The following is a 24,217-nucleotide window of genomic DNA, read 5'->3' on the forward strand; positions in this document are numbered from 1 at the left end:
TTAAATGATCCTGACATTTCTAAAATAAAACATGTTGAGACAGAAAATCCCTTTCACCCCCTCAAATCTTCTGCATGTATTGTAAACAGGGAGGGGGACAGCAAGGCAGAGGAGGAAGGTAGGGGAACAAGAAACAGTTTTTACCATAGTGGTCATTTTTAACAACTAGAGCATCAAGACTGTAATAAGTGCTGCTCCAGTAAAACAGCAAGCAATAAACTGTAAAACAGCAGAATGTATCACGGCAAATTGACGAAGGGGCAATACAAAATGCATTTTCTTGGAGTAACCAGGTAAGTTATCTCCTGAAGAATGATTGTTAAAGGAAGAGTTTCCAGATGGTGGGAAGCATTAGTGCATAAAGCCTCCCTGTTCTATTTTCCACCTAAATTGAAGAAATAAAATAAATCCTTAATAACGTAGTAATTAGTGATGCTTTTTTATTTGATTTTGTATCAACATCTTTTAGGAGAATGTGAATATCTGCACGGCTATTACTAGCAGATAATCTAAAAGTAGTCATACGAAATCTACATTATCTATGTAAATGCCTCTGTAAGATGGTTCTTTTTTTGGTAACAGGCTGCACAATTGCATGCTGTACTGTTCTGGTTCAGAATGTTCCTCTTTCTCCAATTAGAGAAGACCAGCCCCATGTTGATCACTTTACCTTTGATTTCCAATGATTTAAAAGATTGGTTTGACCTGTGATCATTAATAAACTTTGTGGTATTGTCCTGATTGTTTCCGAGTGAAAGAACCACTGATAATACAAACAAGGTTATGAATCAGCAATTAATATTAAAGTCAGCTATATTTTTCCACATTTGATGCCTCATGCAATAATGGGAAACGGGTGTACATTGTGTGCAACTCAGATGAGCTGGTACAGAACAACACGGTGGTGACAACTGACCTCAAAATGGATAAAATATCTACTTAATCTGAAATACTCTCGAGTAGTTTGGAAAGTGTAAGTTACCTCTTGTGGGCCTAGCCCTTTCTTTCTAGTGGTATAAAGTGCTGAGAAATTATCAGAGCCATTTCAGCTCCATGGAGCTGCTGCAACAGTCGGAGGCAAGAGGCCTCCCCAGACGGCTCTCCAGCCCTCCTAGGGTGACTACTGCTTGCTGTCTCTTGGCCAAGTTCATCTTACTTCTCCCAGGCAAGGGCTGTCCTGCCTGGAGATTGCTTTGCTGCTTTATATCATCCCCACTGGCTAGAGGGGTATTGGGTTCACTGAAAGGAAATGTTTCTTGATAGCCATGCTGCATTTTCTCTGTACATAGCTTCTAGGTCTATTTGCACACACCAGGCTACACTGCTTTCCTGCTGGTTTCTGCAGGAGAATGATTTCAAAAGCAGGATACTCATTTCATTTATCTATATGGGCATTACTATGTAATTTTGGTTAGATATGTGTAGTCATATATATTTATATGTGCGTGTGTATATATAAAAATACATATAAACCACCTTTCAGGTTTTTCAAGGCTCTTATTTTTTCCATCAATCAACCCACTCTACTTTCTGGAATACTTCACCTAATTTGTGGTTGGCTGCTCATAACTAGATACTGTTGTTCCAGAAAGCAAACTACCAAACCTGTGTTCAAGGCCTGGTTTCTACCCTTCTGGTACATACTTCCAGTGCCACACTGCGATGCCTCCTCACCTACAGTCCCTGGTGCCTCACCCCTCCTCTGCCCTCTGAAAAGCTGGGTCACATCTACCTGCTACCATCACCTCCTCGACTCTTCTCTTTACCTTCCTCAGGATCCTCTCTGTCCTTTGCAGTCAGACTCTTTCCATCACCTCTATGAATTCTGGCTTGTTTTTTCACTTTTAGACTACTTATTTTTGGCCTGTCATTTAAATTTCTCTTGAGTCATTGTTATTATCGAGCCAACATTTATAAATAGCTTTATGCATTGCAGGTATGGGATAATCAGGTCCTTTGATTTTTGAGCAATTTGGTTACTAAATGATAGCAATAAAAAACATGTAATCATCATGGGCGTTAGCCCAGAAAATGCTTCTACCATTAAAGCTTTCAGGAGGTAGATGATGATTCTGGTAAAAATTCATGGCTCTTAATAATGAGTGTTATGATTTACCATTACAACACTAAATGGTGAGGTGTCATAACAGCTATGGGTAATACCTGGGGTCGATGCTTTTCAGAAAAATAGTGATCTATTAAAAGGAAGAGAAGAAAAACCCTTTTGTGTACGTAAAGTGCACAAAAAGTAAAAAGTGTAAAAAGTGCATAAAAATCCGTTGTGTACGTTACAGCTAGTGTGATGTAAAAAGGCATAGAAAGAGGCTAGTTAGCTTATTCTTCCAGCTGCGAAGTATCTGTGGAGCAGCGTGGATGTATAGATATTACTGTTTTCAGTTCCCTCAAGGAAAACCTATGAACACTAGAAGCCACCTAAACTGACACAGAAGACAACAGCTTGTTATGGGAAGAAAACTTACACTCCCCTCAAAATCATATGTAGTCTTAAAAACAGAAAGTAAAAACATCTGCATAGCTGTACACATCTACATGCACCACTGTGGGCATTTATTTTAGGCAAATTTGCAGCAGCAAGAGGAATCATAACACAGGTCATAAATACCCACTGCAACAGCATGGCTCCTGCTGAGGTGAGTGGGTGTTGTGCCTCTGTCAGGTCTGGGAAAATGGGGCTTTTCTGCTATGCTCTAGGCTCTCTGAATTCAGAGAGGGCTGCCTGTGTGTAAATAAGTATATTTATACCATTCAGGGATATATACATATGTAACAGCTGTAGTTTTAAATATTTCTGGAAAGAGCACCTGAAGTCCAGTGGCAGTCCCTACACTTAATTTAGGGTACTGCTAAGCAGAGAAATTCTTCACACTGTGGGTAGACCCAGGCAGGGCTGTGACCCTGCCTGCACAGGACTGCAGGGACCAAAACTACTCTTTGTACTCGCACTCCTGCCATGGGGCATGATGTGCCCGGTGTGCCCAGAGATACACTCAGTCCTTCGGGCAGCTCCCCGCTCTGGGAAGGCCCGGGCAGGGTGGGGGACAGCCAGTGTCACAGTGTCACCTGCGCTGCACCAGGGCCGCTGCCACACCAGCGCCTGCTCTGCCATCAACAACCGCCTGGGCCGCTCTGGGGGCCCTGGCGTGACAAACACTTACCTATGGCAGCAGCCTTCAAGGCTACTCCAGCAGAGAAAATTACCAGAGATATAAATCTTCCTAGGATTATGGCCTTTAAAGACAAGGCTAAGTTCAAGTAATTATTGTTGGGGTAAATTTTTAATTTGATTTTCTACCAGGATGCAGATTACAAAAGCCATTTTAAAACAGAAATCTAGCATTCTGAATTAATTAAATATGCCCTCACCAAAATAGCTGTTAATGCACAGTTGGTGCTGCCACAAACCTCATTCTAAAATGTCTTAGGAAGTGCTCATACTGAAACAATTAAACTCCCTTATTTAAGTAATTTTTTACAATGTTCCACTATAAACTTTTAGTGTAATTTTTGCCATTAATGAACTATTATTTGACTACTAGAGGCAGAGAGGTTTTAGACTTATTTTTTTTAGCACACAGAATTCGCAATTTCTAAAGCAAAGTAGGAAGCCTAGCATTGCAAAAAAATCCCTTTCACTAGGGGTCTAATCTTTCCCACAGTGCAATCAATTGGGACTTTGCTGTTGCACTGGATAGTAGGATTTGGCCCTAAATATTTTGGATTTAACATGAGCAAGCTTGCTTTCTTGAGCAGTCCCATGGAAGCTACGTGCATTGCCAGGATCAGACCCACAGCATGAATAGTCACTACTTAGACGTCTGTTGTTCAGAAATGACCCCTTCTGTCCTTCAATATGTATATGTGACAGACCCCTGGAACTACTAATAAATGGGGGGAGTCCCTCTGAGGTCATGCTACTGGAAACATCATCCAAGAGTCCACACTGAGCATTTATACAATATTCTAGAATCATTTTGGTAAGCATATCCAGTATTTCTCCAATTGGATCCTACACTTTAACTCTTTTAACCCACATAGCAAAGCAATTCCCAAAAGATTTTAGAGATTTTAGAGAAGAGAAATCTACAATCATCAAAATGTTAATTTTGACAATGACAAAGAGTACATGCATTAAAAATGCATCAGCCCTGTCATTAAGGCATTATTCAGCAAAACCATTTCATCATGCTTTACAGAAAGCAACTAGAAGAAACCAAGTATAAAGAGCCATTTGCTAACTCCAGTACATACTACACAAGGCACTCAACCAAGCAAAGAGCAAACAAATCCATGCTCTTCATGTAATGAAATGGGAACTCTTAATAATATTCTAAGTCATGACTCAATGGAAAATGTAAACTAAAAGCTCTGACCGGAGGAAGGTTTGTAATACAAACCTGGATTTTAAAACAGTGTTTCCATCGCTGTTCCTGCAGCACTTGTGAATGTGGCTGTGTTACGGTGCTGAACTGACTATGGCTTAGCAGCCGATCATGTCTTTTTAAAGCATAATTTAACATTTTTTCTGAGGCTGTTGAACATACTAAACTACAAGGAAAAAAATCTGCTTTCAAGTGATATTAGAGAAACACAAGGATCAGAGTGCTAGCATCAAAGATGTGTCTAAAGAATAACAGATCCACACGTCTGTGTTACAACCAGCACTCCACTCACTACTAAAGGCAACAGACTAAGATTGCTTTGGCAGTTGTTGGAAATTATTAAGTAGAACATTGACAGCATTTAAATCTCTAAGCAAGAGTCAGAGAGAAAGACATTCTCCATCAGCCCACCTCGTGCTGTCAACGATCACCCCACGTCTGGCTTGTCCACATTAAAAATCATTCCTAGCCCCATCATAGTGGAAGTTGGGGAAGGATACATTTAAAAAGGCTGTTTTATCACAGGACTCCTGGTCTTGCTTTAAAATGGCTTCTGATCTAATTCACTTAAGGCTGAAATCTGGTCTTACAATTGTGACTACATGGCAACAAGACCTAGGATCATATGGGCATGTGGAGAGGCCTTGGATGGCAAAAGACAGGCATGATCACACCCTGCTCCTTTTCCTGCCAGGCTTGTGAGCAGAGGAGCAGGGGGGAAAAAGACAGAAACTATGAATGCTATGCCTGGATTTCCCTAAGCACAACATCTGAAAGACTGATCAGGGTTTTAATCAAATCCTGTACCCTGCTGCTGAGATTGGAGAGAAGGACAGACGCACTTTTTCTGCGTGAAAGCGATGGGGCACGTCCTGGCCAGTTATAGGAATCAGCACTCCCTTAGTTGTGTCTCCCACCTGTCCAGCTGCAAGTAGCATTTGGGGAGTCCTGAGCTCTTGAAAAGGGCACAAATAAACCACAGGGGAAAAAAACCCTCAGCTCTGGCTCTGAACTTGTGTCTCAATCTGGGGCCTCAGAATCTGATAAACTCTGCTGGGCTGGAGCTGGTGTGAATGTGGATTCTTAATCCTGCCCTCACCAGGTTGCAGGGTGAGGGTAAAAGAGCAAGAGGGGCACTGCTTTCATTGAAAGCAAGCGGCCTCAAACTGCTCCCCGGAGCGGCCCCGCTGGACGGCCGAGCCCCTCGGCAGCCGGGGAAGAGGGGTTCCCCGGGCGTCGGGCGCTCTGTGGCCGTGCGGGCTGTCCCTCGCCTGGCTAGCACGGGGTGCTCGGCACCTGCCCGCCCGCGGGCACCCCAGCCCCGCACGCCTCGGCCGCTGCGGGCGCGGGGCCGTGAGCGCCGGCGGGGCGGCAGCCCGCGCTCTGCCGGGGCCGCGCACGGAGCCGGGGCCGCCGCGGCCCTGCGGGCACTCCGCGTCCCGTGGGAGGGACCCCTGGCAGGCGAGGCCGGCCGCCTCGGCTCCCCATCCGCGTCCCACGCGGGAGAGGGGCGAGGGGCCGCGGACGGAGCGGGCTGGGGGCTGCCGACCGAGTGGCGGGGCACCGGGGCTGCCCGGACGGGGCGGGAGCCGTCCCCCGGCCCCGGCGCAGCCTAAAGAGCGCTGCCCGCGAGGGCGCAGCCCGCAGCGGCCGCGGCTCCCCCGGCCACCCTCTGCCGAGGAGCTTGGCCAGCCTGCCGCGGCCCTCCCCAGCCCTGGGCTTGCTCCCACGCACGCACACACAGCGGGCACCCCCCTCCGCAAGAGACAGGGCGTTCGAGCTCCCCCCGCCCGGGCAGAGACACAGAATGAAACATTGCAAAGCGTAGGAAAAGATGGAAAAGGTGCTACCTTGGCAACTAGAGGAGGTGAGGAGCCAGCTGGTGGGCTGGGGGCGGTCGCGCTGCCTGCCTGCCTGCCCGCCGCCGGTACTCTCCTCGACTACGCGTATTCTTAAGCAATAACAACGTAATCCGTATTATCCACCCAAGAATACCCGTCACCGAAGAGAGTCAGAAAGCTGCTGCTGTTGCTGCTGCTGGTGGAAGTGCTGCACCGGGACAATAAATCCATAACTATAATTCGCCTCCAGAAGAAGGAGAATCCACAAGGGTTGCCAAGCGATCTTGTCCCATATCCAGTGGACGCTGAACCTTCCCATCCTAAGAAAGCGAACGAGACGAGTAGGCATTTAATACACACAGGTACAGTCCCTCTGCTCTCCTGCTCCCTTACTGGAGTGGGCAAGAGCTTGCAGGCGAGATGAAAGGAAATAAATCAAAGTAAGGCTGACTTTACCTGGTGATTGCCTGGATTCTTCCTCTGTGCTTCTCTGGTATCCTATTCCCTAGCTGTATGCGCCATCAATTCTCTCTGGGAGCTTGCAAGAGATGTCATACGCAGCAACAGATTCCTGTAAAAGAGATGCACGGTTAAGCACACAAATATTACAAATCTGTTTGCATAGGTGGGCTTGGGAAAGCTCCGATAAAGCAGCAGACACGCCTGAGAGACTTTTCATCTGAGCTTTGGAAATGCATTTTACGAGTCCTGACTCACACTGACTCGATGTGCTACCAAGAGGAGGGAGGGCGGAAAGGAAGGCAATGGAGAGGAAAAAAAAAAAAAAAATCAAAGAAAAAAATAGCAAAGGCTCCGATCTCAGCAGAGGCACTCCTCTATCAGGCCTCCTAGAGCCACAAAATCTAAGGCGAAAAAGGCTTCAAAGTAGAGATTCGGCGCACTCCGTGCTCGCCGCGCGTGCCCGAGCGGCGGAGCGGGGCGGCTGCGAGGCGCCGAGCCGGGCAGGCGGCTCCGCGGCGGCGGGCGGGGGCGGCGGCAGCGCACCTCCGCCCTGACACCTGCCGCCGCCCTGCCAGGGTTTGCAAAAGGCGAACCGGGGGAAAAATAACAATAATAAAAGAAGTTATTTCCGAATGGCGCCTGCGGCTCTGCCTGTCACCCGGAGCGGTTCCCTTATCAGCAGCGCTCGTGCCTGGGGGAGGCGGGAGGGGGAAGCTTTGTCTGATGATCTGCCGCGGTGATAATAAACGTTTATTGTTCGCCAACTAAATAGAAAGGATCTCTGCAACGTCATGGCACGGCACACTTCGCCTAGCGCTAAGGAACTTCTCCGTGCTATTTCACCCCGGCTCTTGATGCTAAGAGCAGCTTCCGTGTGAGTGATGGGGAGGGGGCAATGAAATTAGCACTGCACGGTCCGAACCCGCGCAGAGCAGAGGTACTCCGCACTTCTTCAAGCCATCAGTAATTATGCAGCACACACAGCCCTCATTATCCACTGCACTCGGTGACTGACCAGCTTGTTGATTAGATTCCAACTGAAATTAATACAAGATGCTTGCTTTTTCTACAGATTTCTTCCTTAACATGAGCCCTTGCCTCTGTTGACGTATTACCACTATGCTTCCTATGAAAACATACGAGAAGACAGCATTTGTTTTGTATCATAGACTCTTACTTGAATTTGAAAGAAATGATAAAAACAAAGAGAGAGAGAGAAAAAAAAATACTTCGATAGCTACATTAGCTTAAAAAAATTAAAAATTATTTCCAACACACTCTCCTCTGTTTTAATCTCATTTTAGGTGTTATTTCCTGTATCCTGTAACAGAGCAAGCTTTCTAGTCGTATTCTAAATGGCAGCTGGAAAGTAAATAACAAACACTGTAATTTTTCCCTGCTGTGAAACTGAAGGCTGTCACCCTATTAGCTGTTGGAACTCAAATAACTGATGCAGTGGGTTTCCTTCAACTTGAACAAAAGCCGTTTGAAAAAGTGAAATGCACCGAGTCATGGCGAAAACACTCTATACTGATACCCTAGACCGATATTCTCCGAAATTGGGAGGCGCTCCACAAATGCATCGAGAATTAGGCAGAAATCCAAACTTTGCGTGGGGTTGGGTTTTTTTGTTTGTTTTTTTTTTGGGTTGTTGTTTTTTTTTTTTTTTTTTAAATATTAAAGAATGCGATTCTCGGGGAAACGCAACCCCGCGCGGCGCCAGCGCTGTTCTGGCTGTGTCCATCTGACACTGCCCTTCCCCTCCCCGAACAACAGCCCCCCCACTATTCCCCGCTAATGCAGCGCCCGCCGAAACTTCCCGTGCCCGGCCCCGCCGCCCCGCACCGGCCCGGCCCGCCGCGCCCCCGCCCGCGGGCCCCTCAGCACCCGTGGCGACGGACAGCGCCGAGCGCCGCCGCCGCGCCGCTCCCGGGCCGCCGCCGCCGCCGCCGGGGCCCTGCCCGCCCCGCGCCCCTGCCCGCCCCGGCCCCGGCGCTCCCGGCCGCGGCACCGGGGCCGCGAGCCCCCGCCGCGCTGCCCGCCTCGCACCTTCTCCGCGGCGTGCGGGAGGTGCCCGTGGCGGCGCGCCGCGGCACTAAATACCTTTGTTCAGCGGCTCCGGAAAGCCATGTTTATCGGCGCTGCCGCCCCGCTCCGCGCTAAAAGAGCCCGGGCGCCGGAGCGCCAGCCCGGCGGGGCCACGGAAGGGTCCCGGGGGGCACCTCCGCCGTGCCCGCGGAGGGGGACGCACACATCGCACACACACACACAGAAGGGAGGGGATCGGATGGAGGGAATTAAACAATTAAGCTATCAGGAGCGAAGGTCTGAGCAGAGCTCGGGCTCTCCACGAAAAGCAAATTTCAGAGGGGGGAATATTGATCCCAACCGTCAATAGAGAGGCGCGACGTCTTTCTGTGTAAGAAATTGTTCTGAATTAGGGGGCTTGCTGGTGAAAGGGGAGGGGGCGCAGGGAAAAAAAAAAAAAAAAAGAGAGAAGAAAGGAAGAAGCAAATATTCATGCCCGCTTAAAGGGAGCCTCTTTTTAAAATCGCTGGAAGATCGCTCCTTTTGCCACCTACCCGAGTAACAACCAGAAATCCACCTCCGTTGAAGCGCTTACCCTTTAAATCCACGTTTCGAGCAAAACTCCAACTGTGTGTAAAGCCAGGGAGTCATCTGATGTGTGATGGGGAATGGGCTCTGGGCAGCAGAAAGCAGCTTTCTCTCCTGGTGCCGGATTACCATGTTAACAAACCCCGTGAAGGGACCCCGGCGCCTCTGGCTGGCCATGTCTCGTTGCTTTCACACATCGGCGGCTGCTCTTGCTTCCCATGTCCCCGGCGATCGCCTCTCAGATGAATGTGGGCTTCCAGAAAAGGAGTCGGGGGGAGAGAGGAGGAAAAAAAAATCGCCTAATGCAATCAAATCGATCTGATCTACACCATCTGTCGCCTGCCACTACACACAAGCGTTAAAATAGGAAAACGGGAGACACTGACAGCTCAGGAAGGTTCTTCTGCAGAGTTCATTTTTAGCAGAGCATAATTGGGTATGGACAGCATACAGTTACCAATGCTGCTGTTAACCATCCAGTAGAGGATCCCGAACATGCTAATGGTGGATTAATTGAGGAAGATCTGACGTGCAAGCTTCATAGTCTCTTATTCATGACTTCCCAACGGGAAAGGACCAATGCCGTGTGGGACTATGGTAACACAGAGTCAAAGAGCTGCTAAGAAAATGGCTCTGTGTTCATAGCACCTCTCTCTGATAACAAACATATGTCGACCAGAACCGTTTAGCAAGATGGGGAAAATGAAATTTTCTTAGCCGAGGTTAGCAATTCCCATCGCTTGCACTTAAAGACAAGTGAAAAATGGACTGCGGGTCTAAGGCGCTTTCAAGTGCTGGTCTCAGGCTTTGCAGCTAGTGAAAGCAGACAGATCCTGCTTAGATGTGGGGTTAAACCCCAAATTTCTTACTTCTTACTGTCACCAAAGTGCATCCTTAGCAAAGCTCTAAACAAGTAGCTCTGCTAATTTCATCAGGAATGACGCAAGGTCGTCTTAATGCCAGGAGCCCTTTTGACTTTTTCCAGTGGGAATGGGGCTTGGGCAAGACATTTCCGATCACTGAAATTTGACATAATCTCAGATAAATATGATTTGGGGGGGGGGGGGGGGGGGGGGAAGGGGGCGGCCAGTTGGGAAGAGACTGAGTATGCATCCAGACCTGCAATCACCCCTGCTGCCAACACTCCAATTCGGTCGCGTTTTCTAGTCTTTCTTGAATTATGAGGTTATAGAGCCTTATGTGTAATTATTAAAGCCATATATGTGCACAAGTCACAGACGCCTACGGCAGCCGCGTCTACACACACCGACGGGGAGACAAAGTGCGCCCGTCGGGATGCTCTTTTCCACTCCCTGATGAATGCATTACCAGCGGGGAGAAGGACTGCTAGGGCAAGCGAAGGCGAGTGCTCATCCGCCCGCCCCAAGCGCAGGCGGAGGCTCCGGGCCGGGCCGGGCCGGAGCTGTCCGCCCGCCCGGTGCTGAACGGGGCCCGGTCCCGCACACAATGGCCCCTCTCAGCCGGGCAGGGCGCCGGGCGGCTGCCGCCTCCTCCTACAAAGTCTGCGCGGTCGCCCTGACAATCGCTACAAAAATTAGGAAAGTTCCCCTTCGTTTCCATCTCTCCTGTCTGAGTCGCAAAGAATAATAACGCCAATAATACGAATCCAAGCAGCTGAATGTAAACGTTCCGGTAAACAATTATCATTTAGGGCAATTCTGGAGTCAACCCCATGATTCTCCTGGAAGTTTGTGTTAATATATTTAAAGAAATCTAACGGTTATGAATTAGATTAGCCTTGAAAACGTAGCCTAAAGACAAATCAAACACTTTACCCGATCTTTTGTTTCAATATACATTAATTAAGCACTGCTGCCTACCTACACAGCATTCTCGGGTCCCGGCCGCGGCACCGAGCCAGCGAGCCCCGCTGCCTTTGTTGGCATTTGCGTCCAACTATTGCCCTCTGCAGGTCAAGTCCCAGCCGCGGCGAGCGCTCCGCCGCTGTCGAGCGCTCCGCGGACGGGAGCCGCCGGGCTCGGCGCCCCCGGGCCCCTCTTCGAGAAAGATCCAACTTTTGTCGGATTTGGTTCTTCACCACGAGGGCTCAGACGTGTTTTCTTTAGGAGGGGCTACGAGTGGGGAGAGCCAGCACCAGCACTGCTCAGGCCGCCTTTAGCCTCCATTCCAGCCCTGGCCAGGAGACGAGAAGACTGAACAAGGCGAGGTGCCACTCTGAAGACGGGTTGTTTTCTTTCTCCCCTTGTCTGCATAAAACTACGGCAAGCTTCCTAGGCAAACTCTGCTGTTACCCTGGGTTTGCAGAAAAAGCAGGAAGAACCCAGGATCAAACAGGATTGAGCAGGTGGCGACACTCAGGATCTCCCCTACTTCTCCAGTCGGGCAACTTTTCTTCGGGCACAACTTCAGAGTTTGCTTCTCTCACTCCTGATCGCAGGGAGACCTCACGGGAAGCCAGGCGGGCTCCGGCGGCGGCTGCGAGGGGGCAGCCCGGCAGCAGCCCCTCCTTCCGCCCCAGCCCCTCGCCCCCCAACGCAAAGGGATGCTTCCTGCTCCTGCGGGGACAGCGGGAACTTTGGGCACCGCCCGGTGCCACTCCGGCAGTCACGCTCTGCCGTGCCTCCGCACGCACCGGCACCGCTTACGCGGTAACGAGCAAAACGCTGTACCAGAATAAAAAAACCCAACTAGCCCAGAGTTACGGCGTTAGGGTTTTGCTACTTATAATTCAGGAGATTCAGTGCCTAATAAAATGTGCCGCTCCCTTTCTTTTTCCCATCACACCTCCACACGGGCTTGTAAGGACTCGCTCTATTACCCTCTCTCCGCTTCCTGCCCGGGGTTAACGCTGCGCACACGGGCTTCGGCATCCGCTCGGAGGGCAAGCCGCCGGCCCCCGCGGGCCGCCTGCGCCGCGCTGCCTAGCACCCCTCACGTATGACAGCCTCTTCCCAGAGCCGCAGCCAGGCGGGGAGGGCGGCTGGGCTGCGGTCGGGCGGCAGACCCGGTCCCTGCCGCAGGCGGCCCGGGGAGGGGCAGCGGCCGCACACCCCGCGCTGCAGCAGAGGCGGACACGCGCCGGCCTTTTGTCTCCCGGCAGCCGCCGCCCATCCCGGCCGGGGCTGCCGCTCCGCCGGTCCCGCTTTCCCGGCCCCGAGCCGCGGCGGGCGGAAGCTGCGCGGGGGCGTTCGGGGCCCGGCCGGCCCGGGCCGCACCCGCGGAGCCGCGGCAGCGCCGTCGCGGCGGGGGCTGCGGGCAGGCGGGGGAGGGCGCTGCCGGGGGGCTGCCGGGGCCGGCGGAGCGGGGCCGGGCCGGGCCGTCCCCGGGCGCAGCCCGCCTGCGGGGCGGAGCGGGGCGGAGCGGCGGAGACCCCTGCTGGCCGCGCTCGGGGCCGCAGCCGGGCGGGGCCGGGGCCCGCCCCAGCAGCGCCCGCCCCGCCCGCCCGGGGAGAGGCGGTGCCCCCGCCCGGGGTGACGGCGGGGGACGAGGGTGTGGGCACAGGCAGGGCAAGGAAAGGAGGCGAGCCGGGTCTGCCGCCCCGTCCCGTGGCAGGACGCCGGGGGTGCGGGGCTGCGCCAGCATCTGCGCTCTCCTGTTCCAGCAGCAGGAGCGGCCGCCTGCCCTCGGGAAGGAAGGCACTGAAGACGCTGCCAGCAGGCTCTCGGCAGGCGTCTACTCCAGAGGGATGCGCCGTGGGGGTAGTGTCCAGCCTCTGCACAGAGGCTTCAGCTGTTCTAGAAGAACGCTGTGTGTGCTGCCCTGCCACCTGCCTCTGCACGCCCCTGCCGCCACCTCGCTCTCCCATCCTCAGCAGCCAACACGAGGAGTTTCTAGTTCAATGTTGTTACCTTGACCTGTTCCAGGTATGCTCCTGCATCGGCTCTTGAAAGCAAAGAAGGATTACCTGGAAATATTGAATAACACCTCAAATGCGAGGCTGGTGAGATAATAAGAGAATTGAAGAGATTCTGAACTGAGGAGCCTAGAAAACAGAATACAAAGGATGGAATTTGAGACAGAAGTAGCCATTCACAATGTTTTTCCAGAACATCACCTGATGTTACATCCTGGTGGTGTTCTGGGGACACTGGACTTGTCTGGATGACAGACTGGTTCTCTGAGGCATGATACCCAGTTCACAAACTGATTCAGATCCACGTAAAAGCCCTTACTTTCTCTGGCTCTACTATTCCCCTTGGTAAACTGTTCCAGAATCTCATAATTTGGCTTAAAATTTCCAGGCTGTGTTTATTAGGGGCCCATTTACATCCATTTGTTCGGATGCCAATTTTGTCCTTGAACTTAATTAGTTCTGATATTTACTCCCCTCACAGTGTACTAATATTCCTTCTCATAATTTCTTTTGTTTAAATCAAGCTTTTCAGTCTTGTCTCATAAGATAGAATCTCCATTTCCCTGATTATACCCATACCCTAGCAACTTATAAAAACTGGGTCATGACCAACACCCAGAAATTACAGTTTTCAAAAGGGTTCATTATTCTATCCATTTTCAGTTTGACCAAGACACAAGTAGGGAGAATGATTAGCATAAGGTCAGACAAACCACAATTCTCCTGACTTCAAGTTCTTTTGTAATCTATCAGGGACATGAGTTCTGAAAGGCTTGTGGTTTATAACTTGGCATTACATCAATGCACATTTATATACCTATATATCATTTTCTGGAGGGGAGGAATGGCCTTGTAGTTAAGAGGGTACATTGGAAATCTGGAGACATGGCTTCAAATGCCAGGTCTGCCACAGGCAACAGAGGTAACTTTAGCTAGTCCTTTAGTCTTTTGCCACATTTTACCACTTTTAAAATGGGGCAGCAATCTTTCTATTCTTGCCTCTTTTTATTTCCCACATACTCACTTGCATCTTAAGGTCTCACGCCAAGCATCTCCTTTCTGGGTACTGCTGGTGCCTGGCACTTTGAAGTTGAAATGTTTCTGTAACTCTTAACCAGCAGTCAAAACCAGACAATACTCTTATAAAGTCTTTGGGCTTCAAGGCTCTCAGACAAGCTGTTAGCATCCATGCTAGGGACTAGAATTACTGAGGTCTTCAGCCCATTGATTACATTAAAAACACTCTCTGTCATTAAACTAAGCCCAGGGACCAGCAGTAAAGCCAGAGAGATTTAACTGAAAATCTGCATCCTGGGTTCTGGTTTTCAAGTCTCTGCATGGTTGAAAACCAATTCAAACCTTTAAGAATTATTATTACTATTATTATCATTAACTAATTAATTTAAACATAGGTGCAGTTTAATGCATTTTCTCACAATTTTCAATTCAGAAGGCAATTTTTAACAGCTGATACTGCAAAGAAACAGAACTAGCTCGGGAAACCCCAACAGTCCCATAGCTGGAGTGGTTCTGGTAACAACAAATGCTATCATTGCTCTTCCCCAGCAATCCAAGTACGGAAGGTTGAGACTGAGCACAGAAACAGAGAGCACTCTGTTGAGCTGAGGTGAAGCAATGATATTTATGGGAGTAATTATCACAGAGAAAAACTGGAAAAATATGATTACAGCAAATTGTAACTCGCTCAGATATGTTCTTCGTTGTTAGAAATAGCTCAGCTGAGACCAAACCAATATGAACAACAGACTGGGAGTGTCAGACACTGATTCTCTGGAGGCTGATACCATCAGACCCTCTGCGCAGAACATGATCCAGCTTTAACATATTAGAGAGACTGGTGTCAGCAGCGCGCATCTCTTCCCAGCCATTGTACTCACTTCAAGCAGCCTAACAAAATGTGAGCTGCTGGGCTCCACACTGGAAAATGACCTGGAGATGCTGTCCCTAAAGACCACTGGCAAGCGAGGCATCTGTCTCTCAGAGCTGGGCAGGTCCCCTCCACAGCAGTTGTGGCTGCTGAGTGCTGCTGGGGGCCAGCAGAAGAGGCTCAGGTTTCAGAGTGCAGCAGTATAGTGAGCAGGGTGACACAACCATGCACAACACCCACCTCTGAGCTGGCACTGCCTTCCCATTCGGTTCCTTTCTGGGCTTCAGCTGCCCTGTTGACAAATTCGTGAAACCTTTGGAGAGCTTCTGCCGTGGGTGCAGCCATGGACTCGCCTCAGCATGTGGGAGTGAGGAGCACCCTGGCTGAAGGATGGGTTCTGCTGAAGGAACTTCAACTGCCCAAAACCTGTAATGGGGTGTTGAGTTTCAAAGACCTTAGAGGAAATGAACTATAAACTCTGCAAGCTTGGAAACTTGTGTTGAAGGAGAGGACATAGCTAAGAAAAGGAACCCTCAGAAGCTGTGATTCCACTGCTGTGGTCTGTGAGGCCTGTGTGCAGAAGGGTCTGAACGCAGCTTGTGCAGACAGACTTTGTCCCTTCATATTCATGTGAAGTCCTTCACATTCACATGCAAGTCATCTGCACCACGGTAAATGTCTTGTCAAGTCAATTATACTTGGGGAGGTACTTTCACCACACTTTCATGGTTGAGTATTTTACACATTTCATGCAACTAATATCTTGCAACTGATGGTTAGAAATTTTTAGAAGAAATAACCAGTGTTGTGTAAAAACAAAAAATATCACTTAAGTAGTCAACTGTTAAATGTACCTACCGCAGGGACCAGATGCATCAAAGTAGTTCTTCAGGTGTCTTGAGAGCTCCGTAGGTGTTATTGCTGCTCTCAGTCTGTGAGAAGAATTATAAATGCTATTTACCTTTTAATTAAAAAAATACCTTGCAAATTAAACACATGCTCTTGCACATCAAAATTTAGTTAGCATCCATTTTTGTTGTGCAGACTATGGCTAATAACCTATTGAGCCCACAGCCATCTGAACACACATTGCAGCTTCCCTTTTCCCCTACATTTTGGGCATCATGTGTTCGATTTTGTCACATCCGAGGGGGAAAAATTCTGTGACTGACTGCTAATACTTAAGCAGATCTCCTGCTTAATATTCCTTCTGCTTACAAATCCCTCTAAATATATTGGTGTGTCCTGACAAAGGGAGAGGAGCAGTTTTGGACACTTGTGTGACATACGTCTTACTATCTTACGTAGAAAATTTGACAGTGAATGACAGAACACCTTAGAGGGATCTAAGAAGATGATAAAGGCAACAGCTTTCACATGAATACAGAGTCTAGTTCTTAACAGTTACAAGCTTTTTTTACATGCATCCTTGTAATTTGACATTTATAATTCACTGTAGTGCTGAATCTCTGTCATTTTCTCACAGTCAGGTTCTCTATACGTGGATGTACATGTCCCTTCTAATTAGTACACCTATTTGAACATTTAATCTCATCTCTCAACCTTATTATGCAGTTGCATATTGATCTGTTATGTATCAACAAATGCTTTTGGTATAACATATACAGTTCTATGTTACTTCCCTCCCAGAACAGGTGCCTGTATCTTCTCTTTTCCTGGTTGTAAACCCATTTTGTAAAAAAAGCACAGTAATTCACAATGGATGTAATAATGGGTAAAAATAAATATCCTGCAATCCTGCAGAGAAACATTAACCCTTGAGATTATATATACATACACATACAGAGTGAATCTTTTACTGTGCATAGCATCTTCCTCGTAGGGAACACCTAAGACCTTTTCCTAAGCGCTGATGCCTTTGCAACACTGATAAACATTAGATCTATTTTATCCTTGGAGAAGCAGTACAGCAATATTGCAGAACTTGCTCAAGGTAAGCAAAGAAGACAGTGAGACAGCTGCAGACAGAGCAAGCCCCGAGGTCTCAGCTCCTGACCTGAAGCCCACTGGAAAACACAATCAATATGAAAATCAGGTTGCATCTGCAGGCCCCAGTCGCAGGACTGACCTTTCACTGCTCACTCATCATTTTGCATTAGCAACTTGGGTGGTGCCATGCCATCACCTGATATTCCTGTTTATTAGTTAACTTAGTTGAGATTTAATTCAATTGAAATGAAACCTTTTCCGTGTCATGTTAAAACAGGCAATGAAGAACACACCTTTTATTAACAGTCATACTGATACTGAAGCCAAATAAAGGATTTATTTTTATGTTTTAAATACTCTGGCTTTGTATTTGAAATACGGGATATTCAAGTGGTTGTACTGCTTAAAGCACAGAATTAAAACTTCCCTTCTACTGGTATTTAAAAAGATATCTTAGGGAAGAATTCAAAGCAAACTTTTTACAGCTTTCAGCTGATCAGGAAAACATGCATTATATACAAATACTGAAAACCATTTAAAATGCTCTTAATGTAAGTCGTGGATTTGACAGATAACAGGTTTACATTGAAAAGAAAACAAAAGCCACTAGCAGATTGGAAGAACTTGCCCATATAGCTTGGAACAGTATACAGTGGAGATAAAGACTATTTTAAATAAAAAGAGAGCAGGCACATGCATGTCAGTCTGTTGTTCATACTGTTCAGTGGAAAAGCTGGGAGTGTTACAAGCAACCAACTCTGCCCTGACAGCTTCAGACTGGGAACCCAGGGCAGATCCTGCACTCCCTCCTCTAAAGGTTTCCTATTTAGTCATGCAGTATTTTCAATGGGGAAGGAAATCTGTTCAGGACACTACTTTCACAAATATTGATCTTTACTTCTGCTGATGCATAAAGCAGATGTAAGCAGCACAAGAGAGATTTTGTTCAAGTACTTTTTTTTTTTTCCTTGAGCCTAATTATTGATCTGCAAAGTTCCACTTGGTTTTCACAGGTATAATACAAGAAATGGAAGAAACTAAGTTTGTTTTTGCAGCTCTCTAGTCTGAGCATCTTTTTCAAATGACCTTGATGGTGCTGGTTGGCAGTTTATCTCTTTATATGGCTTAAAATATCTTCTAAAATACAGCCCTAGTAGTACCTAATAAAAAAATTATTCTTATGAAGAGGTACCCTGGAAAATATAAATAGCATCAAATAGCATCTAAATATTCCTAAATACAGAATGGAAAGCAAGTGATTAATGTATTCATTTTAAATTTAGAAGAAAATATATGCATCATATTTTATATTCTCACTGTGCCTATAGACATATATATATATGTTAATCTTTAAGAATCACACTAGAAATCTCTTCTTGCCTTTAATATCTGACTAGGGAAAAATTCCTATTCAGTCAGTGAAGTTTTTCAGTAAGCAGAAAATTATTAAGGATTTTAGAATACTTTGCCTGGGTCAGAAGTGTCTTTGGAAACAGGACAAGTCTGTGAATTTTTAGGATTTTTTCCACAGCAGCTGAATATGAATTGAAGGGCTTCCAAATCCAAGAAGAACAATGCCACAGCCTTACTCACAGAAAGCCATGGAATAGTCCCAAAGAAGCAGCCAGAAACGCTATAGCTTCATTGCAAAAGTTTGTGTAGCTTAAAAAGTAAAATTTTTTTCATGAATGTGAAATACAGTTTTCCTTTTAAGATAATCTGTTTTTTGATTAAGAGTTCTCTTGGTCCCAAGTCCCTGTTTTGCTGACTTTTTTGCTTGGTCAGGCTTCCTATTGCCATTTCTGGGATCTGGGAGAGTGAATCTCCACTTCCAGCATCCTTAAATGCAGAGTTCTTCCAGCATTTTGTAAGCCTAAATCAGGCCACACAACAAAATTACCTCTCAAGTTCTGCTTTATGGCAGAGAATCTGTGCTTTGCCCTGAGGCAGGTGGGCTTCCCCCGGGGATCAAACAGCCAGGCTCTCAGAGCCCATGCCTTAGCTTAGGTCTGCAGTAAAATGAAGTGCACTTTGTACTTGAGAACATTTACATACAGTATACGAGAAGTGCTGCAAGAGAAAGTTCAGAAGTGTGAGCCAATGTATCATTCTCTTTCATATATATCTCTCTCCTGTTTTCTCATCCTATTACTTCAGATCAGCTCTAATCTCATATCTAAAACAGTCAGTCCAAATGGAAAGTGCCTATTTACAGGCTGGATTAAGAGCTTTAACAAAAGGCAAGGCAGAAAACCATTCATTTACTATATAAGAAAAAGAATGTCTTTGTATTTTATCACTTGCCAGCATCTTCCAAACCTTTTCTTTGTGTTGCTCCCCTTCCAAACAGAAAGTAGATTGGGAAGTTCCTGTCTTGCAGAAAGAGAAAAAACATTTTGTTCAACTTTCCCTTTTTGCCTCTAATAGGTTTACTTTTGGTTCACCCCTCAAGGCTCAGCTGAAACCCCTGAAAACTGCTGCCTTTTTAGATCTTTTCCCAAAACTTTCCTTAAGAAGCAGGCATTTGGAGGAGAACAAGAATGGAAGATGAGGGAAGCGCTGGAGGGAGGGAAGATGGAGATCCTTAGCCAAGCCAAGAACCAGTCCCTATGCAGAGCACAGGCAAAGGGAGAAGATGCCCCAACCACTGGTGGAGGGGACAGAGAAACACATGGCACAGCAAGAGCTGCAGCAAGAGAGAATGAAGCAGGCTGAATCCCAAAGGGATAACACAACCCATGGGGTGAGCGGGGAGGGAAGCAGGGAGCTTCTTCTCTCAGGCAGCCCCTGCACAGCACATCCTGCCAGGGCCTCCTCAAACAAGCACTGCAAGTCTCCAGGGGTGTAGCAAAAGAGGGGTGAAAAAGGATTGCTCCATCATGGATTATTTATCTAGGGGGACAAGCTAAGATAGAAAACAATTAAGGGTTAGTTTAGGATAATCAAAACTTTCAATTTTTGAGATAGCTAAATGTTCGCTTTAATTTATTTTTCAATCTGTTTGCTATAGCATTTTTTGAAACAAAATCCATAATTTTCAAATAGCTGAAGTAGAAAATTTGTAATTATTCATGAAAAGAAAACCCCTATATTTTTTTTAAACAAAGAAGAATCAGACTTTCTTGATAAAACAGAAGTCAGAAGTAAGAAAGGATGAAGTTAAAAAAAATTCCAAATGATACACCTGAATTGAGGAAAACAGAAGGCAGGCAGAACAGAGTGGAGCCAGAGGCAAAGCATTACTTTCTGAATCTTTACTTGGGCTCATACCCCTAGTCTGGCTCAGATTTGTAAACTTTAATCTAGGTGAGTTTATAAACTTGAACTTCTCCTTAATTTTTACTCCTTGCAACTTACCCCAAGCCTGCCTGCAGCTTGCTGAGCTGTGCTAGGGGCTCCACCCTCCAGCCCCAAATGCTGCCTGGGCATCAGGGCCCTTTGCCAGCACAGCCCTGGCAGGTCCTGCAACCCCTCATTTTTTGTACATACTCCTGTGTCTCCTCAGAGCTCCAGTTCATGGCTCCCTTCCTCAACCCCAGCATGTTTCTTCACCTTCTGGTAAAATTCCTCTGCTCCAAACTCCACCTTGGCAGGTGGACTCAGGCAAAGTAATTCCCTACCTAATGGCCTCTTCGGTGTGTGTATTAACCCAAACCACCTGCCTGAGTCACCCAGGGTGAATGATCCCTCATTACCTCTGCTCTGGGAGATGGATAACACCATCCTGAAAGCTCAGGGTGGGTTTCATCTCTACAGACACTTCTATGATAAAACAATTAATCATGTCAACCAGCATTTTTCATTAGAACATCAGTGTGGGCAGCATATTTTTAACAGCATTCATTTCTCATCTGCGCCTGTTTGGTTATCTTATATTCTCACAATTAACTGAATTACCAGTTTCAGAGACTGAAGAGAATTTCTTCCATGTCCTTCCATTTTTCCTCAATTCATCACAACATTGGCAGGGATTCTTGAGGCATTTTGTTCTTATCTCTAATATGACACTATAGAAAACTTTATTTTAGAGAATCCCTACCCTAGCATGTGGATACTGACCTTGTTGCCACCTAATCTCTTTCAATGGCTTGTTGCTGTTGTGGCATTTGATCTCTTGTTCTTTATCTCATTAGCTATGAGGCTCAGAGGTGTCTTGGAAGGCACATAGTATGAGGTGTGGTGTACAGCACATACTTAGTAGAAGAACACACTTGACTGCAGCAGGAGGGAAGTGGCTTAGATGGCCAAACTGGTCTCTTCCCAAAAGAACTTCCCAAGGGCCTCTCCCATCTTCCGCTAGAGCTGATGCAACACCTCTGGCTTATTCCAGTGGGTGTTATACCAATCCAGGATTAAAGTACATCCTTCCTTCTTTCTTCCATTCATGCATGAAGAGGCACATGACCAATGGGAGCTCCTTCCCCAGAAACAATAAGAGAAATCCTTCATTTTATTGTACTTTCCCCCTCAACACACGTTGCTTCTCTTTTACCTTTCTTAAGTCACTTTCCTTTTTGCAAAACAAGAGGAACTCATCGCAGCTTTTAAGTGGTCATAGGCACTGCAATGAAAGGTAGTGCATTCCACATTAAATCAACATTAGAGTGAGGAACGAATACAATCTACCCAACAAATACTTTATCGTGAAAATTATTAAAATTCATAGCTTAGAGGTGTGAATGCTTCTTTAAGAAAGGTACTTGTGTTATCCCTAAAATAGCACCAGTATCATGTGATGTTCCAGTTGCTATGGTTACCACAAATTTGTTATTTAATAGCAAAGAAAATAGATGCACAAAACATGCTAATTATAACTGGTACAAATTTTTCTAAATGTTTTATATGAATATGCATGCATGTTTTATGCATAAGGAATAGGAATACCCTTTTTCAAATAATTCTTCAAGTTTTTAGAAGCATTTTAGTAACTGGCAGGGAAGTACATTGTGTGGTTCTCAGCAGCAAAGAAAAAGAAGTCTGAAAAACTGAAGATGGGCACTTTGTCTTAAACCATGCAGTTTTGTATTCAAATAGCAAAAGAATCCTTAAAATGCAAGAGGTTTACATTTGTTGAACCTTGTACACAAGGTACAACTGAATTTGCTTTGTTTCTTCTTCATTGCAAAGAGATTGAAGTGCCTGAGAAACAGCTGCAGGACCATTTGAAGTGAAGTTGCATTTTATGAAATTGTAACATTAATATAACCCTGATACAGAAACCAAAGTGCTCCAGTCACTGCCAGAATCGATACTGCTCAATAAAACTACAGCCTCGCTCTGCCTGGAGCTCCTGGGCTCCCACCTGTGTGCAGCAGAGCACTGGCTCCACAGGCTGGTCCCTGCTGCTCCTGCTGGTGCTGTCTCACAGCAGGATGCACCTCAGTGTGCCCCACTGCTGCAAGCTCCTGCTGCAGGGCCCAGGGGGGCTGGGAGCTCAGGTGGCACTTGGCAGAAGCACAGGCTGTGAGCACAGCATGGAAAGATGCTATGGACTTGTATCTATTGCAAGAAGTACATGGGCTGGCTTTTGTTGTGCAGAGGAGAGATGGAAGGGATATGTACGCAAACAGATCTCGCATAATTCCCCTTTCCTTTCTGTTCTCCACCAGATGCTCCCAGAGGTAAGTCTGGGGAACACAATGCATGCAGGACTTTAAGTGCTGGAACTGTAGAACTCACCAGCCTGGCAGGGTCCTGGGGAGGAGCAAGAGAAATCTCATTCCTTTCCTTGGGTAGTCTGTGACCATGGTGAAAAGACTCTCAAGCCTAAACAAAACAAAGATATGATTGTGAGTCGTGGGAAGAAAGTAACTGGCTCACGGCTGGTGCAGGAAAGCTGCTGGCAGTGGCACTGTGTGCAGAGCCAGATGTTATTCAGGGCTCTGCTGGGTCGGTGCCTCACCACTCATCCAAATTCCCACCTCTTCCCAGAGAGAGGAAGGTGGTGCCCATGCCTTTGGGGCAGCAGTATCATATGGCAGACTCTGCCGCACTCGGGGGTCATTGCTGAAAATGTCACCACTGTCACTTGAAATCAAGCCCTCTTCTCTCATAAAGGCTTTTATCTCTTCCCTTACGAGGCCATACCAGCCGTGGGCAGAATTAAAGTTGTGTGCATGCATTTGCTGCCAAATGGCTGCACTTAATGGCACTGATACTGAGGGCACTTACTGATGCTGCCGGTTGCTCCCTTTCACACCCAGAGCACATGCTAGCTGGCTGCTGTATTTCAGATGTTGTAGTGTCAGTGATACCGAGTGAAAAATATTCTCTGTGGCTTGCTGTCATGCTGTGATTGATATCAGCTGTAACAAGAAAAAATGTTATGGCACTGTAATTCTGCTTGATGCAAGGTAGTCTTTGATCTTTACCATTTTGCAAAGATTATAATATACTCTTAGTTTGATAAATAATACCCTTTCACCAGAGTCATGTAAAGTGGAAGAAAAACTGGCAACTAAACTTTTGAAACTTCTCTGGTGCAGGTGTTGATGTTTTCAAAGCAAAAGGTTAAATAATAGGCTAAAACCCCACTTGCCCACTTATAAGTATAAGCAGATGTGACTAGTAATAACTTACCAGACCAGTCCTTTTGGGATGGTTTCTGTGCTTGCATGTGCATCACAGCAGCAGCAGGGCACCAGCTCCTGGCAGAGACACTGCAGCCAGGAGAGAAGTGAGAGAGCTGGGTGGTGCTGGGCCAGCTGTGGCTCCCAGCCTCACAAAGAAGCAGAGAGGAATATTCACACTGGAATATTCTCTGTAGAGAAATTCACCCAGAGAAATTCAGAGCTGTGGGACCCACACAAATAACAATGCTCACTTACTCATCTGGCTATGGAATGGACCCTCAGACAGGGATGGAGGCTCAGCTCTTCCAGCCCCTGAGGACAAGCAACAGACAGCATATAACATCCCCAACATATTTTCTTCAAATTAGAGCTCTTTAGGGGAGTTGGGACTTAGGTTTCCGAGTGTCTTTCTAAAGATTCTAAATTATATTGGGGTTTTTTCTGCTTTTTAATTTGAATGGTTATTTGGATGTGGCAAAAATGAGCAAAGCCCAGCACCATAGCCATGATAAAGTGTTCTCATCAGGTAATCATTTATTAAAACATTTTAACCAGCTGGTATGAATATGATTGTCAGTGCAAAATGACAGGGAAATATGTGCTCCCATCTGCACTACCAAGCCAGGAAACATTCCAATGTAGGAATTTTTCTT

General features: G+C 46.9%; 3 long non-coding RNA genes across 5 annotated transcripts in view; all 3 read right to left on the bottom strand.

Annotated features, from left to right (window-relative positions):
- The window catches only part of LOC110467957 (uncharacterized), a 43,096-nt gene extending 32,731 nt beyond the window's left edge, over positions 1-10,365 (bottom strand). For 2 of the 3 annotated variants that reach the window (XR_002464949.2, XR_013340471.1), the window contains exons 1-3: positions 9,327-10,365; positions 6,698-6,812; positions 6,251-6,561 (exon numbers count right to left, since the gene is read on the bottom strand). This is a non-coding gene — a long non-coding RNA (uncharacterized LOC110467957). Of the gene's footprint in view, positions 1-6,250; positions 6,562-6,697; positions 6,813-6,958; positions 7,378-9,326 lie in introns of those variants that run through there. The other variant, XR_002464948.2, reaches the window with a different exon arrangement.
- Positions 10,366-14,777: 4,412 nt separating this feature from the next.
- On the bottom strand, positions 14,778-15,389 carry LOC116183879 (uncharacterized). The gene is made up of 2 exons (XR_004148577.1): positions 15,105-15,389; positions 14,778-14,990 (listed from the first exon to the last, which is right to left on the bottom strand). It is a non-coding gene; the product is annotated as an uncharacterized LOC116183879 (long non-coding RNA).
- A 509-nt stretch (positions 15,390-15,898) lies between these two features.
- LOC110470327 (uncharacterized) lies at positions 15,899-23,447 on the bottom strand. Its single transcript, XR_002465389.1, has 4 exons — positions 23,164-23,447; positions 22,672-22,758; positions 21,485-21,553; positions 15,899-15,974 (listed from the first exon to the last, which is right to left on the bottom strand). It is a non-coding gene; the product is annotated as an uncharacterized LOC110470327 (long non-coding RNA).
- Between the last annotated feature and the right edge of the window lie 770 nt (positions 23,448-24,217).

Source organism: Lonchura striata, chromosome 9 (assembly GCF_046129695.1).
Source record: "Lonchura striata isolate bLonStr1 chromosome 9, bLonStr1.mat, whole genome shotgun sequence".
NCBI lineage: Eukaryota > Metazoa > Chordata > Aves > Passeriformes > Estrildidae > Lonchura > Lonchura striata.